This window comes from Pseudochaenichthys georgianus, chromosome 5, assembly GCF_902827115.2.
Source record: "Pseudochaenichthys georgianus chromosome 5, fPseGeo1.2, whole genome shotgun sequence".
NCBI classification, from domain to species: domain Eukaryota; kingdom Metazoa; phylum Chordata; class Actinopteri; order Perciformes; family Channichthyidae; genus Pseudochaenichthys; species Pseudochaenichthys georgianus.
This window is the reverse complement of record NC_047507.1, coordinates 18,473,605-18,494,291: the sequence shown is the minus strand read 5'-3', so window position 1 is coordinate 18,494,291 and position 20,687 is coordinate 18,473,605. Positions and strand designations below refer to the sequence as shown.

Here is a 20,687-nt window from a genome sequence, read left to right as displayed (position 1 = left end):
AAAGTGGCTGTCTACAGTACATTTTAATAACTTTTAAATTCCATGTCATGTGATTGTTACAGGTTGACACCAATGTGGAATGTCATTTTTACTGGATAAAAGTATATTTGTATTCAAGGAAAGTCTTAATATTATTATATTATTAAAATAAGACAAACACGTTAACAGTACACCATACATGACCATTAATATCTGCAAATTAATATTGTTGCATCAACACAGTTTGTAGATTGGGTTGTTCGTAGATTAAAACAAACATTCTTGAATATTGGGAAAAGTTTACTTTACTTTCTGAAACAATGCCTGAAAAATGGTGTTGTTAAGTGTTGTTTACTTTTATATATGAACCAGCTCTACGACAACAACAAGAGGAAAACATACGTGTTGCATGTGCTGTAAGCCTGTCTCCCCAAGATAACGGAGACACCCCCAAGTGGTTATCTTTTAATCTTGGAAAGCAGATAAAGCCAACACTTTGTGTTTGTTTGTGTGTGTGTGGTGTGTGTGTGTGTGTGTGTGTGCGTGCGTGTGTTGTGTGTGTGTGTGTGTGTGTGTGTGTGTGTGTGTGTGTGTGCCATGCTGAATTGGTTTCTATTGGTTTCCAAGGAAATAATGGTTAGATCAGTCTCAGTGGCCCCTCCTCACAGAAAACCCATTTTACTCAACTTATTCTTTGAGAGGGGCTGGTATTTTCTTTCAGTCAGAAGAGGAAACACTTCAGTTACTCAGGGTAGAGTCTGCATCTTTCAGGTTTGGATTTGAAAAATGTTATACTATGTTTAATTAAAGTTCAGTTCATGGGAATCTTTGCATCGGTTATTTAGAAAGTAGAATCTGTAAACAGTATCTGTTCACCATGTGCACATTAGCATTGACATTGTAACACATTAGCTTTTAACTGTACTGCTGCGCCTACAGCCTCACAGAGCCTATTTTATATATACATTTATAATAATATATATATATATAATATAAATATATATTTATCTATTGTGTAGCAAGTGGGGTGCAGCTTATTTAACGCCTTGTTTAAGGTCTATTATTTAACATGGCGTTTATATACAATTCACTAAATAATTAATGTTGAGTGAAACCTGACAGTAGGCCTAAGAGAAAACTTATATGTAAACATTTTGACTACAATGTAGTACAGCTTAATTTCTTACTAATATTCATTACCTGATTACTAAAAGGTTAAAATGGACCAATCGCAAAACTCACAGCTGAAACTAAATCTGATGACCCATGGGACCAAACCAGACCCAACCCAATCCAAACCTCGGGAGAGGGAACAGTGGGACAGCAAGATTGAGTTCATCCTGGCAGTGGCCGGTCATATTGTTGGTTTGGGAAACGTCTGGAGGTTTCCTTACCTTTGCTACAAAAATGGAGGAGGTAAATCTTTATTGTTCCGGCCAGGTGTGGATCATGTGCAAATATTATGTTGTAGCCTGCCTTGGAAGGGATTATGACTAAATTTAGTTAATAATTGGTTTGTCAGAATTTAATTAAAGTGCTGCGGTAGAAATCCTACAACTCTGTCAGAAAGTTACTATGATTTCTGAAGTGTCTTCTCACAACATCATTATTGAATGTTCTCAAAAGTATGAAATTGTTTCAATACTTTAACAACGATATCTCATTTTTATTTTAAAGGGGTTTTCTTCATACCTTATGTTTTGTTCTTGTTCACCTGTGGCATCCCACTCTTCTTCCTGGAGACATCTCTGGGCCAGTACACCAGTCAGGGTGGAATAACATGTTGGAGGAAAATATGTCCTCTTTTTGAAGGTACAAGTCTTCATAATGTTTGTAGCGAGATTTTATCAGCTTTGAGAATAAGAAAAACAACAGCATAATGACTAACTTCTAATGAATATTGTTGCATAATATGCAGTTTGAAGGACATTGTTTTTTTTGTCTTCAAGACTGGAAAAGTCAATTGATACTTTATTAGACTTACATTTACTTAAACAAATAGATTGAATTCAAAAGCGCAATATTTGATTTTCTATTCAAATTTAAAAAATATGAATTAGAAAACATTGGAAATATTGTAAAGTACACCTACCTCTTATTTTTTACTTGAGTAAAATACAAACATAATTATTTATTATTTAGTGATTTTTCATGATATCGCAATAACATGTCTCTCTCTGCAGGCTTAGGTTATGGAAGTCAAGTGGTTGTTTTGTACACTGGGGTGTATTACATAATCATCCTGGCCTGGGCGTTTCTCTACCTGTTTTCATCCTTCACATCTGAGCTTCCATGGGCGAGCTGTCAAAACAGCTGGAACACAGGTATCACAACTTTATTTCCAGATATGACACATACAACTGTGTAAATAATCTACTTCCTTTATCAGTTTTCACAATCCATCTTATTCCTTCATTTTAAGATGCCTGTTTTGAGCATGGTCACAATCAAACATCCTCTCTGCACCAGTTAGGACAAAGCACGTCTTCCGTTGTAGAGTTTTGGGAGTAAGTTGTCACGGTCTGTCTGTGTTGTGTTTTGTCTGTCTCTGGTTTCCTGTATTATTTTTGTTTTATTTTGTGTTCACCCCCTGTCTTGTCTGTTGATTCCTGTCTCTGGCTGCGTTTCACTTCTCTTATTTTTAATTTCCTCGCTCCTCGGTCTCGGTCTCACCGGAAGTTGATTAGTCTGCGCCATCTTGAGTAGCGTCCCAATGGCCTTATTTTTGCCGGAGGACCGAGGATCGAGGAGCGATAATGGAGGAGCTATAATCGAGGAACCACCAGACCATGGCCCCGTCTCAGGTCGGTTAAATTAAATCCTTGCTTCCCTCACTTGCTTCGTTTCCCTGTGTTTAGTCCCTCCCTCCAGGGAAGCATGTAGGGACGCAAGGAAACCACGAGAAGCAGGGAAATTAGTTTTAAGAGCAATGGGACGTACTTTCCTCCGGAGCATCACGTGAAGCGACGTCCGTTTGTGATGACGCCGCACAGCTGTTCGTCTGACAGCAGCTCTGTCCCCGGGCCCTTCTCACTTCTCTTATTTTTAATTTCCTCGCTCCTCGGTCTCTGTCTCACTGGAAGTTGATTTGTCTGCGCCATCTTGAGTAGCGTCCCAATGGCCTTATTTTTGCCGGAGGAGCGAGGAGCGATAATGGAGGAGCTATAACCGAGGAACCACCAGACCATCCTTCGATGAAATCCTCAGACACTCGCCACGCCCCCTTACTGTGTATCGCTCACTGATTGGACGAGGCAGTGCATGCACTGATCTGATGCTTCTTGACATGAGAGCAGTTCTCATTCATAACACTCCGTTCGATGTCTCACTATGGGATGCGCCTCATCGCGGAGCAAACAGAAGCATCAATCTCATTACGCCAATCCTGATTGGCTGGTGATCTTGGCGTCAGCGTCAGGGAATCCACCCCCTATAAGTAGCTTGCGCTACGTCGCATGCGTCATTCAAACACCTCTTATCGCTTCAGAGCACATCTCAATGGTAGCCGGGCTAGCTTAACAGTCCACAGACTGAACCCAAAGCTAACTTTCGGTCGACAGGCGCTCGCCGGCTACTCTTCTGCTTCGCAAGAAGACTGGTAATGCTAACACACCAGTTAGTATTACAATCGACCTCGCCGTTTCTTTCCTCGGAAATTGAGGTAAGGTTTGGATTTTTTTTCAAGCTAACAACACACCTGTTGCTAGCTTGCTTTCCCTCACTACCGACACCACGGTAGCGAGGACGTTTTTTCTTTTTTCTCACAGAGGAGGAAAAGATTAAAGAATCAGAGATGTTCACAAGTCTTTTTTTGCAAGTCCAAGTCAAGTCTCAAGTCTTTGGTCACGAGTCCAAGTCAAGTCTCAAGTCTTTGTGGGGTGAGACTTGATCAAGTCTCAAGTCTTTGGTCACGAGTCCAAGTCAAGTCTCAAGTCTCTAAAAAATAAAAGTCTCATGTCTCTTCTGGTTGTAATAAGCCTTCTATTGTCTGCTGCTATCCAGTCTGTTAAGAATACTGCAAAGCTATATCTAAGAAATTCAAAGCATTTACTGTGTTATTATCACTCCTATATCTATTAACATACAGTATCAGTACTGATTACTTGTTTGTTATATGATCACTTTAAATAGGCTATTGCAATGTGCTATATGAGGAAAAACATCACACTTTAGCTAAATGCAAACAACTTATAAGCAAAACACTTCAGAATCAGAAATCAGTATCACAAATACAAAGCTAGTAGCAAGCTAAGTTAACATTACATAGCTGATGCTGAGCTAAACATGTTTGCTAACCGTCCATGCGTTAATGTGACTGACCTCTCCGGGTGAGTTTTCAAGTGCCTGATGAAATTTGACGTTGTTGCGCCAGCATCCTTGATTTTGATATTGCAGACTTTGCAGTGTGCGCTCCTTTTGTTGGTGCCGCCGGCGTTTTGTTAGAAGTTTTTGTAGTTTAACCTAATTACAAGCGGTACAGCCGCAGGTGTGCCGCCGGTCGCCATTGTGTTACTACGAGGTAGTAACAGAGGCGCGCACGTCTGCGTAATGAGCCCGGCTAAAATAACTGGATGGCCTACCTGCCTGTCAGCCTTCCATCTGGGCACACATTTATCTCGTGCCCTCATTGGTCATGTGCGCGTTCGTGTGTGTTGGAGGAGGCGGGCTCTATAAGGAAGTAGCAGCCTCTAGCAGATTATCTCCGGTTGTGTATTTTCAAATTCTAGCGATCTCGAGCCGGTTTCTCTCAAATGTACCTACCCCACCTTTAATACACCAAAAATAGAAAACACAATGATTGTTCACGAGTCCCAACACACGAGTCCAAGTCGAGTCTGAAGTCTTTTGGTCACGAGTCCAAGTCAAGTCTGAAGTCTCTGTGTGTGCGACTTAAGTGCGACTCGAGTCCGAGTCACAGACTCGAGTCCCCATCTCTGTAAAGAATATTAACACACCAGTTAATATTCTTTGAGAAAAAAATAAAATAAAATCTGCACCGTCCTTTTTTCTCCGGATTAAGGACAGGTTGGAAGAATTTTTATTTTAATGCCCGCTTCACCGTAAAGAGCCTCCGCCGACGGTTAGCACGCCAAGCTAGCTTGTCGGGACAGGACCCCCTCATGTCCGCTGATTTGCCGGCTGGCAATCAAGACGCGGGGGCGTCCGCCGCAGAGATTGAGCCCCGCACTGTGTCGGTCTGGGGCTCATCAACAGCAGCAGCTAAGGAACCGGAGTCCCGCGCCGTGTCAGGCTGGGACCCGCTGGCGGCAAGAGACGCGAGAACGGAGCCCCACGCTTTACCAAGCTGGGGCTCCCAGCTGGACCTCACCATGGTTTCGCCGGCGGAGGATATCCTGGAATTGGATTATATGGAGGACGAAGAGGGTGCCTCTGAGTTCCTCCTGTCTGATTCGGATGAGCAAGAAGACGATATCTTTGTGTCATCGGCTCAGGCTGCAAAGCCTGAGCCGATGGCTGCTCTCCCCGGCGATAGCACACCAGCTTCGCCCTGTCTGAGCATGGACCTGCAGGCCGTGTGTCAGCGTGCCGCGTCCAGACTAGACATCCCGTGGCCCGAAATGGCCAAGGAGACCTCCAGGTCCCGTTACGAGGGGAAACATTTTCCCCAAGCAACGAGGACAAAGAGGCAACTCCTTCCGGTCTTCCCGGAGATGGGGAGGAAGAAGAAGCGATGTGACAGCCCCTCCTTCTCCTCTGTGACAGAGCTGGAAGTCCACGGTTCCCCAGCTCTAAATGTGTTCCCGCCGCCTCGAGAGATGTGTCAACACCATCCTCAAGTCCGCACAAACACATGTCACACATTTGTTGATTTTTCTGTCATAAAACATTTGCCGCTGACGCATCCAGGCTTCAGGCCGAGGGCGCAGCTCAAAAAAATGAAAAGAAAAACAATAAAACCAATAAACAGCCCGTCAACTGTTCCCCTTCTGAGAGCAGCTACGGCATCTCTCAAAAGGCGGATTACAGGCGGGTCTGTGAAGGCACCACCGCCACGCGCATTGCGCAGTGCTGGCTGGGGCTTTAAAGGCACCACCGTCATGCGCATGCGCATTGTTGGTGGGGATTGTCGAAAAGGGGCACCACTGTGTTCAGACAATAGAGGGCCCCATAACACAACAAATAGAGACTCAGAGGGGAAGAGCCGTGATATCTCCACTGGCTCTAAGGAGCATGCAGTGGAAGATGCTCACATCATCTGCTTGGGTTTTCAAGACAGTAACACGGGGCTACAGACTCCAATTTGCTGTCACCCCCCTTCGCTTCTCGGGCATTCTGCATTCGCGGAAAGAGTGAAAGCTTTCAGAGCTTGTCTCGCTCTTTTCCAGCTGCGCAAACATGTTCTCTTCAGATCATGCCTGCGATTGCTGGGGCTCATGGCGTCAGCCATCCTGGTCGTACGACTGGGACGCTTACACATGAGGGAGTTTCAGCGCTGGGTGGCCACGGCGCGCGGAGAGTGATGGTTACTGTGAAATGCGTAATGGCACTGCGCCACTGGCTGCACCCGACTTTTCTAGTACGAGGTGTGCCTATGGGTGCTGTCCTTTCACGGAAAGTGGTCACCACGGACGCATGTCTGACAGGTTGGGGAGGTATTTATGAAGGTCGCCCGGTGAGGGGTCTCTGGAGCAGAGACCTCCAGCGGGCGCACATAAATTACCTGGAGCTTTTAGCGGTGTTTCTCACCCTAAAACGCTTTCTGCCTTTCCTCAGGGGACATCATGTCCTCGTGAGGACAGACAATACGACCACAATATTGTATATTAACCGCCAAGCGGGTTTGCATTCTCTCCAGTTACACACACTGGCGCGCAAACTGATCCTATGGAGCGGTAGACGTCACCTCTCTCTGAGAGCGACGCACGTACCGGGAGTGATGAACCTCGGGGCAGATCTACTGTCCAAAAGTACACCACTTTATGCAGACTGGACTCTACATCCAAGGATTGTGAGCCAGCTGTTGGTGCGTTACGGCAGAGCCGCGGTGGATCTGTTCGCATCGAAAGACAACGCTCAGTGTCAGCTGTTCTTTTCGATGCGCGATCTAAATGCACCGTTAGGCGTGGATGCACTCGCGCACGATTGGCCCCCAGGCCTTCTGTACGCGTTCCCACCCCTGGCTCTGATACCACCAACTCTGGCCAGAGTGAGAGAGCAACGCCACACACTTATCCTGATAGCTCCGCACTGGCCAGCTATGTACTGGCTAGCGGAGATATATCAGCTGCTGTGCGGGCAGCCATGGCAGCTCCCACTACGCGGAGACCTACTGTCCCAAGCGGGGGGGGCGATCTTTCAACCACACCCAGAGCACTTAGCTCTATGGACCTGGCCCGTGAGTGGTACAATCTGAATACAGTGTGACATAAAGCTGACCCTGGCAGCTGCCAAGCGACTTTTGATGTCAGTTTGAATTAAATGCTCGAGTAATCTCTGTCATCACTGGCTTGTGTTTCCTAATGAAATATTTAATTACAAGACTATCTAAATAAATCTTAGATATGTTCTCTTTAACTGTCACAATCTGCTAAAGAGACGACATATTCCTGTACTTCAAATGTCTACTGTATACTCTGAGATTAATCTGAAAGAAAACCAAAACATGAGTTACATCATGAATAAATGTTCAAAATACATATACAGTAATAGGAACCTCAGTTTCCATTGTAGGTTTTAAAATAATTAAAATAAACAATAGGCAACTGCAAATTGTAATGACTGTGTTTTATACAAACATTTATTTTATGTTTTCTTACCTTTTCTTCTTTCGCCTGTTTTTTTTTTTAAGTGCACATTTCTGTTTGCTCCGCGATGAGGCGCATCCCATAGTGAGACATCTCACTTCATGTTACTCGGAGAACTGGGGTTACGTAAGTAACCTATAGATTCTGCTCTCCCCGACGGGAGGCTGCTCTTCTAGCGGCATCTCGCGATCGGCGTGTTGGAGACCTCTGAATTAAAGTATCAAGTCACCTCAAGTCAGAAGGCTCAAGTCCAAGTCGAGTCGCAAGTCTTTTGTGATTTTGTCAAGTCGAGTCTCAAGTCATCAAATTGGTGACTCGAGTCTGACTCGAGTCCAAGTCATGTGACTCGAGTCCACACCTCTGGAGATTAGGCACGTTATTAACGTTTTAATGAAGTTGACTACAGTATTCATATTTGTCAGTGCTTTCATGTCAATTCGGCGAACATAAACATAAATGATCGTGGTGAAGAGGATTAAATTAGGATTAAAATCGGAGATGCTGAATTTCCTCCCGTCGGATGTGATATAAAAACAAATCGATTATTTTTGTAGTTGTAAACTCAAGTGGATGAAACTACATTTATTAGTGCTTTCATGTCAATTCGGCGAACATATGATACATTAAATGATCGTGAGGATGATGATTTAAAAATCGTTTGTTTGAGCCGGTCTGCATTTCCTAATGAGAAAACAAACCGATGCTTTTTGTAGTTGTAGTACACCAACATGGATTAAACGTGTGTTTTTTTTACCACAATGTTGGGGAAATTAATGGATAAAATGCACGGATTATTATTATTATTATTATTATTCCCACTCCGATCAGGACACTAAGTTCACCGTTTCCCCGCAGCGAGGCTCCCCCCGTTCACAGTTTACGTGGGCTGGGTGCAGTGGCGGACTGGCCGGTACCGAAGTGGGCCGGTCGGATAAGTCACTAGCACATCCCCCACTCCCCCCGTTGACAATTTACTAGCGGTACCGAAGTGGGCCGGTCGAGAGTCCCGGGATGATTTTTAGTCGCAGTCCACCACTGGCTACATGACCATATGATCGCCCATATTGACGCACCTAATTCCTAAACTTCTAACAGATACAACATAAACCGATCATTCAGCCTCATATGAGATCTCAGACACGTTCAAAATTAAACTGTCATCGCTGTCATCGCTTGCTGCTGTGTGCGCCATCGTGCGTTTACATGCAGATGCTGGGATCCTGAACGGTGCAGCTGGAGCGCTGTGCCCGCAATGACGTCACACATAATTTGGCGGGACTTGAAGAATCCCCGAGAAGATCCAGAAAATGGTCAACATTGAAGGGCAGATTAATGGTTATCATAGTACAAATATCCAAAATCAGTTCAGTAACGGTTTTCAAGGGGACAATATTTGTGGAACACTTGTTAGTCTGTTCCATTCTTCTCAGTTTTCCGAAGCCGTGGCTTGGAAGTATACTGGCTTCGTTTCTGAAGGAAGTGACTTGGAAGTATGCGACTACCAAGCCAGCATCCTCGCGATTGAGAAACGGCCCCTGCTTCTCGTGGTTTCCTTGCATCTCTCCATGCTTCCCTGGTGGGAGGGACTAGTCGCAGGGAAACGACGCAAGTGAGGGACGCAAGGAATCCATTTAACCGAAGTGAAACGCAGCCCATGTGTTTGCCCTCCTGTGTCTGATTTCCTGATTGTGTTCACCTTGTTGCCCCTGTGTTTTCTCCTCCCTCCTCACCTGTTAGTGTGATTAGTCTTGTGTGCATTTAAGTTCTGGTTTTTCTGTCAGTCTTTGTGAGATCCTTGTTTGGTTTTTGACTATGTTCACGGGGAAGAGCTCTGTAGTTTTCTTGTAGCCTTTTTATAAAGGTATTTTCTGTTAAATCTGCGTTTGGGTCCTGCCTGCTTCACTCAACCCTGACATAAGTAGCATAAATAAAAACATCATAAAAGGGCAATTGTGTTCTTTATTTGTATTACACTGTTACAGGAGGAGAATCTTAGGCCTGTCCAGGGGAATTAATGAAATCGGTAATGTCAGATGGGACCTGGCCCTCTGTCTACTTCTTGCCTGGGTGTTGTGTTATTTCTGTGTCTGGAATGGAGTGAAGTCCACAGGAAAGGTACAGTGCAATCTTAAAATTACATCTTTAATGTCTGATCTCATTTATAGCCTGTTCTTAAAATATGTAATATTTAAAAGTAACAGACGATGTGTTGGTTCTGTCTCAGGTGGTCTACTTCACTGCCACATTTCCATATGTAATGCTGGTGGTGCTGCTTGTACGTGGTCTCACATTACCAGGGGCCAAAGAAGGAATCGTGTTCTACCTCTACCCAGACCCATCCCGCCTCGCTGATCCAGAGGTACGACCTCTCCCTGACCTTAACCAAGTGCTTTAATGGCTGAATATGATCACAAACAAGACCGAGAGTCTGCTAAAAGCTAAATTAGTCACAGCCACAACAACTACCAGTCCCTTTTTTTAATGACTAACTTAACTTTAGAAGTATGAGCATATTGTAGTGCAAGAGAGACATTTTGCAACAATTAAATTACACTACACTGTACACAGAGAACATTTAGAAGATTCTGCATTCTTGCATCTTTTCAAACTAATCCATATCCTTTAGGTATGGATGGATGCTGGTAGCCAAGTCTTCTACTCCTATGGAGTTTGCACAGGTGTTCTGACATCTTTAGGAAGTTACAACAAGTACAGTAACAACTGCTACAGGTATGCATTTCTCTCATCTGCACTGTCCATTCAATTCAAAATGTAATTCAGCTCTTACTGCAGTTCAGACCTTTAGTGCACAGGTTTACTAATGTTTTCATATTTCCTCCATAGAGACTGTCTCTACCTGTGCCTTTTAAACAGTTTAACCAGCTTTGTGGCTGGCTTTGCCATCTTTTCTGTGCTCGGTTTTATGGCAAAGGAGCAAGGTGTGGATATATCGATGGTGGCTGAATCAGGTATAGAGGATGGATAACTCTTGACAGAAACTCAGATTGTTACTGTTTAGATTATTTATGAAAATGTTCCTTTTTTCCATGCACTGTGTAGGTCCAGGGTTGGCATTCATTGCTTATCCTCGGGCTGTGGCCCTGATGCCACTTCCCCAGCTCTGGGCTATTTTCTTCTTCATTATGATCATCTTCTTAGGATTAGATAGTGAGGTAGGATTACAAAGATCTTTTTCAATAATGAGATTCAAACACTATAATACATGTTTTTGTGTTAATACATATATTTTATTTACCTTAGTTCGTATGTCAAGAGGCATTGGTCACTACCATCTCCGACATGTATCCGGACTTCTTTCAAAACAGCTGTCGGCGTAAACTTCTCCTTCTCGGTATTTCTGTTGGAAGTTTCTTCATTGGCCTTCTGATGGTGACGGAGGTGAGTGGTGAAAACGTTTTCATCTTGATTCCCTGAATAAATTAACGCTACATCTACTTTACATAACTGTAGAAATGCAGTTGTAAGTGTGAAGGTGTAGACATAAAATAAAAGAGCAGATAACATTTGAAACAGTTTGTATCCATGTAAACACAAAGTGTGAATGATGCAATAACCACCCGCTTTGCCTTTCACTGAAGGACTCTCTTATTTGCAGGGAGGCCTTTATATTTTCAACTGTTTGACTACTACGCCTGCAGTGGGATGACCCTCCTGCTTTTTTCTGTTCTTCAGTCTGTCTGTATTGGATGGGTTTATGGTAAGGAGAACATTTAACTCACACTGTTGGATCTCATGTTTTACAGACAAGTAGTTATTAATCCAGTCGTTCCACACCTAGGCGTAATGAGGGGTTGAAAGACATTGAGAGTGTAGGAAGGAGAAAATAAATTGCACAGGAAAACATTACTGATGTGGTTAACCTCTTTGTAACAACATAGTCATTGATTCATTTCAGGGGATCCACAGCCCACAAGCCTTATGTTTTGGAAACCCTGTTTTTTTTTTTTTAAACTGATGTTTAATACAAGTTGGGATCCCACAGTTTCCTATCAAACCAACTATGTTAAATTGATTTGAGGGGCGTTATATACACTGATCCAACATGAGTAACATTTCTATATATTTTTTATCAGGTGCAGATCGCCATTATGATAATATAAAGGACATGATTGGATATCGGCCATGGTCCTACATGAAATATTGTTGGCAGTACTTCACACCAGCTATCTGTGTAGTAAGTATTGGAGATGAGGGAATGCCTGCCTTGTAACATTGTTTATGCTTTACTAACAAGCAAATGTATTTGACAGCTGCCAGAGGCTTCTGTCCTAAAGGCAGTGCATGACCAGATGGAGACCAGTTTTAGATGGGGTATACTGTATTGCAACTCAAGACTTTTGATGTCAGTTTGAATTAAATGCTCGAGTAATCTCTGTCATCACTGGCTTGTGTTTCCTAATGAAATATTTAATTACAAGACTATCTAAATAAATCTTAGATATGTTCTCTTTAACTGTCACAATCTGCTAAAGAGACGACATATTCCTGTACTTCAAATGTCTACTGTATACTCTGAGATTAATCTGAAAGAAAACCAAAACATGAGTTACATCATGAATAAATGTTCAAAATACATATACAGTAATAGGAACCTCAGTTTCCATTGTAGGTTTTAAAATAATTAAAATAAACAATAGGCAACTGCAAATTGTAATGACTGTGTTTTATACAAACATTTATTTTATGTTTTCTTACCTTCTCTTCTTTCGCCTTGTGTTTTTTTTAAGTGCACATTTATCTTCTCCTTGGTCAAATATACTCCGCTGAAATTCAACAACACTTATGAATACCCCTGGTGGGGCTACACTATTGGAGGATTCTTTACGCTCTCTTCAACGCTCATGGTTCCTCTGTGGATGCTGTACGCTGTGAGTGTCACTCCAGGATCACTGAGACAGGTACTGTCACACGTCATTACTGTCATGTTACTGTTACTTATCAGACAATAGTTTTAAAATAAAAAACAATTGACATGAAGTATGGATTAGTTTTGAAAACATTCAGTTTGGGTCTGTGACATGATCATTTCGGATCATTTCAGACCCTGGCCCTGTAACTAAGTAATTGGATTAATGGAGGAACGATTTTTATCCTTACATTGACATAGAAACTGTATTGTACTTATCAATGACATCTGGCTTACACTCGTTCTGCTTAAAGAATATTAGTAATAGTAGGTACTGGCACAAATAGGACTCCTGTGATGGTGCTGATATGGTTTTACAGCATGAAAGAAAGGAAATCTGGGAAAATGTGGAGCTAAATCTCACCACTTGTGAAATTCATGTAGATAAATAAGTTGTGTTGAAGGTACCAAACTTATAGTTGGTATTTAGTGACTATTTACTTAATAGCATTCACATATTGTTAAAATGTGGTGGTTTGGAAAAAAAGTTAGATGTTTCTATTTTATTTTGTTATGAAAAAATTACATCAATAAGTCACAAGTAATGTATTGAATCATATTGTATTTGTTTTGATTTTGTACCCATAACATGCCTTGCCCTAACTGGCCTTTTTTCTTTCTTATGGGTTTACGTGATCATACTTTTATAATTATTATTCCACCAAAGTTAACATACTTTAGACTTTAATGCTAAACTGTAATTTCTTTCTCCACACAGAGACTGATAGTTCTGTGCACTCCAGCTAAGGACTTACCCACTGAAACGTTAAAGAAGGCATTAAATAAAGAAGCCTTTGAGACTTTCACAGGCTTGTACACACTGAGCCAATCAGAAAATTCAGACGACAAAGGGGAAACAAATCAGAGGTACTCCATCATCTACACTGCATGAATAACGTAATGAAATTAAACAATAATCCTGATGAGTGCGGATCCTAAACAGTGTATTAATTCATTTAATGTATTGATACTGAATACTAAAACTCTATTAAATAGTTTTTGATTTGAATGCTTGTTTTTGAGTGTTTAATACATAACTAAAAGATTCATACACTATGGTTTTTCAGGAACAAACCAGAAGAAGCCAAAGATAGCGTTTTAATAAATGTGACTGTGTAAATTACTGATAAACTTACTTACAACTTTAATAACTGCGAATGTACTGTAAGGTGAGCATAACACTTTACAATGCATCGTTGTAATGCAGCATAACAAACCACACCTGTGTGCCTTAAACACCTGAAACCGAGGGTGAAACTTGGTCTACAGGCTGTAATTCAACACATTGCATGTTCAGAGCTTTTCTCAATCAAATTACAGAGTAACATAAAGCCTCAGTACAACCCTTTCACACTGTAATTACAGTGCAAGTAGGTTATATGTGGGATTTTATTTTAAATCGTTATCATCACAACTAATTCCTTTGCAAAAATATTTAAAAAAAGAATCCTGATACATAAAAGGTAATGCATTATTATACCCCAATCTTTGCTTGAGAGTTTCTCTATTTTCTATATTTACAATAAACACAAAGAAGGGCTTAAGGCTCATCAGAAGGAAAACAAAAAAATCCCCACAACTATAGAAAAACCTACAGTCCACAGTGAATTTCCTCACTCTATTTCCCTATCAGATGATCAGCTGTTTGAATAGAGGGTATCCAACATGTCATATTTTACATTACAAATGATTAAAGTTAAAAAATACTTAAATTGAAAACATAAGATCACCAAAGGGCTCCCATTTCAATGTAATTTAACTTTTTGCCGGTGTGTTTTAACATTACATGGACAACGGATTTGATGTTTACACCAGTAGATTTACCTTTCTAATTACTAAACTAAGTAAAAAATAAACAGTGAGTAGTTCATTGTCATAATCTGTTCCTCATCGTACTCTTGTTCTTTCCCACTATACCCTCAACACACCATATTTAAAAAAGTGTAATTTAACTAAAAAAACGTTTAAACTCAAGTTATGTACCAAGCAATTTTTAAGTATATTGTACATTCTAAATAAATTATATAACAACCACTTTATGAGTTTCTGAGCTTCCACCTCTGCTTGTAAATACTAAGAATAACAGACATATCTGACACAGATCACACAGGTCATCTTCTATTCCATGGTTTGGCCGCCTGGTGGTGCTGATGTTTATTTTCTTTTAATTACTTTCACATGAAACGGTCTATATGGCCTTAACACCTTTATTAACTGGTCATGTATATGTGTTTACTTAATAAATCACTTGTAAAACCAATAACCAACATGAATACACGTTTAGTGACAAACAGTCATAAGAATAATGCTTTTACACCCTATACAACAGAACAAAAATAAACATAATTTAATGTCCTGTTATTGAACCATGAGCTATATCAAATGAACCACCAGAGAGGTTTCAGCAACACATGCAAACATTCAGTCTTGGTTCATTGCATTTACCTTTGATTAGTGCATGACTGCCTGCGTGTGAACACTATTATTAGATGTAAATACATAATACGTGTTTATATCGTATACACTTACTTACTGTTCATGCAGGGCTTTTGCATTAGTTTTAATTTAATTAAGGTTAACTAATATACTATACTATCATGTGTGCACCACTATTTGCTGAGATTAACACTGTGCTGAGAAGTATACAACTGACCACATGAGGGAGCTTCAGTAATGCAAATAGTCGTCCTTGTATAAACTATACTCATGGACAAAATATAAGGCAAACAGCAGACCAGTCAGAACTGATTCATTTGAAAAATGCATCACTGCAACAACAACAACACCAACACAACAACAACAACAACAACAACAACAACAACATGTACCAATATGGAAATACTTTTATAAAGTGTATTTGGTTGGTTTTGGTATTATTGGATGTAATGTCTATGCGTTTGTATTATAGGCTCATAGTCTTCCTGTGTTCCTGTCTATCAAGCGGGTATCTGCCTTGATCTTTTAGTGTCCTAGGCCTTTTACCCTATTTTATGTTACTGTCATGTGAAGGAAAACAACAACAAGCAACATCTATCAAACAAAACAACCATTATCTTACTTTAAAAATGTTTTGAAGTTCCAATTGGTGACTATTTCTGTATTCAGTCTCTGTCTTTTTACTAGTGTTTTAGAGGCTATTATAGTGCCTACTCTTCAGGGAGTATTCCATACATTTTTAGTCATATTAACTTCCCTTTAAACCCATATCCTCTACACATTGAATCCTGGCCGTTTCTCAATGTCGAGTAAACTGCTGCAGAGCAACTATTTCAAGTATACTATGTCATCGAGTGGCCGCCAAAGGACGTTTAAATGCATGTTAAATGCCCAGCATTCTGTGCCACTCTATGACGTAGTATACTTGAAAATAGTTGCTCTGCAGCAGGTATACTCACGATTGAGAAACGGCCCCTGTCTCTTTGAATGTTGTTTCTGTACAACTTTATTGACAGTGTTTCATCATTCTGAAACTAGCTTTATATTGTACTTTTAGCTTTCTTCCACAGAAATTCTAACACAAAACACTCCATGTACATTTTCAGATTATTTTAAAAGATACAAGATTTAGGCATTTCACTACAAATAAGTGCTATCAAGTTAACTTTAAAGCTCTACAGTCAATGCAGTAGACTCACATAGAAGTATTTGCAGAATAACAAATACACACCATGCAGTCAGTGTGCTTGGTAACATGTCTGTGTTCATTGATTGACACTAATGTTGTACAATTTGTTCAAGGCCAGTCACATAATGTGTTTTCCTGACCTACGAACAGATTCGCATAGTGTTTCTATTTGGCACAGGTACAGAACTTCCTGTTACAGTTTCCACACTTAACCTGCACAGGAGTGTGTTAAGTACTTGCGTAGCTGTGAAGCAAGAAAGCTAATCCCAATTACCTGTCAACATGTGACCTTACGCACAGAGGCAAAGCACCTTTTTGTCTAGGGCTTTAGACATTTCCCCTGCATTGGGCTTATGAGTATCTCAAAGCTTCTGTATACATCTCATTTAGAGCTCAGGTCTCACATGTTCTTGGTGTCAGATGTCCCACATAAACTTAAAACAACTCTTTCAACCATGTAAAAGCTATATTTGAATGACAATGTTCAGGATAATTGCTGTTGTAGTTTTGATTATTGAAGAAATGGATACTTGGCTTGCTGTTTCATTGTTTATTGAACCTCAGGTGGGTGGGTGTGGATGGGCCTTTGTGTGTATAACAAACCAACACATATCATTTAATAAGATTGTCCATGTTCTGATTTGTTTCACACAGCATTAGTTACTCACCAAGTGGTTTTATAGAAAATGTCATCAACAAATAAACTGATATATTATTATGGACAGGCTAAAAACCAAGCTTTATTGATGTTTGTCACTTCTGGCATTATAACAATTGGCCACATTGTAAAGTCAACTTTGATGTGTACTATTTCTGTATTTGTAGTGCCTGAAGCAGAGGAGAACATTTTACATTTATTATTGTATGGTTGTTGCATCCTTTTGGCAGCAGGTGGCAGGTTGGGTATCTGAACAAGGAAAAGCTTTTGCCTTTATCCGCTCTAGTAAAGATAGAGGTTTTCAGGACTATTTAAACACATTATTGAACAATGTAGTGTGGCTTGGCAAAGTTTGAATGCCATTATACAGAAAACTTGTTTTGGAACCTATATTGGGAAAAAACGATGTGGATGCAAGTAGCGACAGTACATTACATGTTGAAATGTTTATATATATTGAAATGTTGTGTCTGTTTTAATGTATATTTGTGGTTGTGTTTGTAATGAAATTAAACATTCTTTAATTCTAAAAAGTCGAAAACAATACATTATTGATCCCTTGAGGGTGATTTCACAAGCTTTGTAGTAAGAAATTGTGAGAAATTGTTAGTGGTAGTTACAGCATTAAAGTGACCACATTTTTGTATCAATAATTCAATAATAACTCAATTATATATTATATATGTTGGGATTTATTAGATGCACTTATAGTGCTCCCTGTAAAGACAAATCTCATCATCAAAAAGCATGGTTGACTATATTTGACCATCAGTCTCTGCCTTCGGAGGCAACCTTAGGTCTTTGAACTTCAAAGGCAGTGGGTGGCTGCTGTAAACACTTGTTGACCTAAATTAAAGGTGACAGGTGTCACCTCTAATGTGCATCCTGACTCCCAGACCACCTGCTTAACACCTCTGAATTACATACAAGGTGTGAATCCAATTTGTGAGGATTGTAAATTAGATAGGACCAAACCCCTCCGGTTTAACAGCTTGCTATAGTGACAATTTGTGGATGCTAATCAGATAAACACAAGCGCCTTGGTCTGGAAATCCCACTTATGGGAGTTGGCATACTTATGAAAGCTGGGTGGTAGATGGTTTCTGTTTCTACATCGTGGCATTAGTATACTTTACATGGCTGTTTTTTTTTTTTAATCAGCCATGATTCAGCGTTCACTTTCTCATCACTTTCTCATCTCAGTCAACAGTTTAAATGTTTGATAAAAAGAACAAAAAGACATGTACTTTATTTCAATTACTTTAAATGCCCTCAATGCAAAACAGCAGTAGTTTGGTCAAAAGTAATACTCTTCACCATATTGGTTATTTCTAATTCTACATGCACATAAATTGTGAATATATATTAAGTTATTTATATATATATAATTTAGAAGAACTACATCCACACAGGGGCGTAGCACACAACTCTGGACCTATACATAAGCTATCTCTGTGGGCCTCCTTCCTCTCTTGATCCATGTCTCTAAAGCATCTTTTAAAATGTATTTACCAACAACTGTACACATGAATCTGAAGTGGTTATTAGGGAAGTCATTAACTAAAGTATTAGTAATGAACTAAAGTAGAACTAAAGTATAAATAATAATAATAATAATAATAATAATAATAATAGCGGCTGTGGCTAAGTGGATAGAGTGCTGGACTTCGAATCAGGGGGTAGCAAATTTGAGTCCCACTGCAGTCAGCATGTCGTTGTGTCCTTGGGCAAGACACTTCACCCCAAATGGCTCCTGTGGGGATTGCCCACAGTACTGAATGTATGTAAGTCGCTTTGGATAAAAGCGTCTAACAAATGACATGTAATGTCATAGAAGTAATAATAATCTGTGCACATTTCAACCCTCTTTCCTCAACATACTGTAGTTAACAATTACTTTACTATGATTAAATTAGGTGTGCTTTGAGTATCATGCTTAAGAGAACATTCTTCATTCTTTAAGTATTTGCCATTCCCACGGTATAAGACAAAACAAAAATAAATACCATCTTAGTTTTCTAAAAAACTGTTAAGATGATGACCTCACGTGTGTAAATATATATATTTTTTTCTTTGAGGGGGTCTGCCTCCAAAAAACTGTTTTAATTCCTGAGAAAGTCAAATAAGACGTTGTGTAAAAACTACACTGCCCAGCCCAAAAAAAGTAACCAATTTGATTTAACTAGGCCAGTACAGTGAGATGCACAGGCTGCAGTGGAGACAACCCAGTCTCATAAAAAAACGTGTAATAACTACGTTGGTCCACAACGTAGGACGTAGTATTTCTACAAAAACGCCTCTGAAATTGTAAGATCCCTACGTTCACCATTCATTCCAATGGCTGGCGTCTATGTCACGTGATCTTCACATTTCTCCCTGCAGAAAAAAAAAACATGGTCGAACTTCGTTTTATTCTCGGTGTAAAATGCCAGCGCAAACGTATTAGTTTAACAAAATCCGCATCTAAAATTGGGCATAGATACGTTATTTTCCCCTGTGCAATTCCCCCTGGACCTTCCACTGGATAATAACTGCAGCGATGTATATGTTTTAGCTGCATACACGTTGTTTTAACCCTAACTGATGCAGTTAGTTTAATGTTTGGTATAATGTTTGTTCTTTCTGATGTACAGTAAAGTCAAGTTGTAACTGTTTGTAATGAAGTTGTGGGGCGCTCAACTGTTCTTTTGATTCTTTTGAATTTTGATATATGAGGGTGCGCAAGCATCTTGAGGAACATTCATCATTAACTCCTCCAAAAATTGTTTATTTAATAATAACACTGAATATGTGAATCATAAGAGTGAATGACAGCTGATAGCAATGATATGATTGTTAATATTATCATATTAATTCAGACAAAAATCGATGAGACAGTTAATTCATGTATTTATTGCAGCAGTCTGCATAGATTTGTACCCCTGCTGGTCTAAGAGTGAAACAAACTCATTCAGTTATTGATCAGTTAAAATTAATTCAATAGAGAACCGCAGTGACCAGGGCTGGACTGGGACAGCAAATCGGCCCTGGCATTTAGACCCAGATCGGCCCAAATCCATAAAACAAACAAATAGTAGCGGTTATTGACAAGAAGAATAACTCAGTATAATTTAAAAAAACGCTATTATTATCCTTTTTACGTACCAGGGGCAAACTAAACTAATACATACAATAAGTATGTGTAACTATCAATCATTAGAAATTAGACCTTCAAACCCTCTCACAAAGCGAACAGTGACCGAGCACTAATAGGGGGGTCTGATGGTGGTGGAGGCGGGGAGGGAGCGGATCAACTCAACATTGTAAATAACCAACAAAAGACGATCACCGGTTCATCTTGTTTTTGGCTTGAGAATAGTTTGGGCAGCGTGAGAGCGTGAGATTGAGAGTGAAAGCGTGTGTCACACGCCAGATGCGTGAGAGTTGGCAACCCTGGATTACCTGCTGCAGGTGGGGCCGACCAGTTATACAAGAGGGAGACAATAGCTGTACTTATTTTTTAATGAGCCACATGCCATGATGCACCAACTTCAGACTTCCTCACAGAGCCACTCCTCCAACACACACGAACATGACCAATGAGGGCACAAGAAAATGGTGGAATGAGCTCCCCATTGAAATCAGGACAGCAGAAAGCTTACACATCTTCCAGACTGAAAACTCATCTCTTTCGACTCCACTTCGAGCGATAGAATTATTAACAAAGCACTTATATACTAATAAAGGGTTGGC

At 40.3% G+C, this 20,687-nt stretch overlaps 1 pseudogene; it reads left to right on the top strand.

The window, feature by feature from the left end:
• The first annotated feature begins 1,199 nt into the window (after nt 1-1,199).
• LOC117446171 (sodium- and chloride-dependent GABA transporter 2-like) lies at nt 1,200-13,564 on the top strand (annotated as a pseudogene).
• Nucleotides 13,565-20,687: the final 7,123 nt, after the last annotated feature.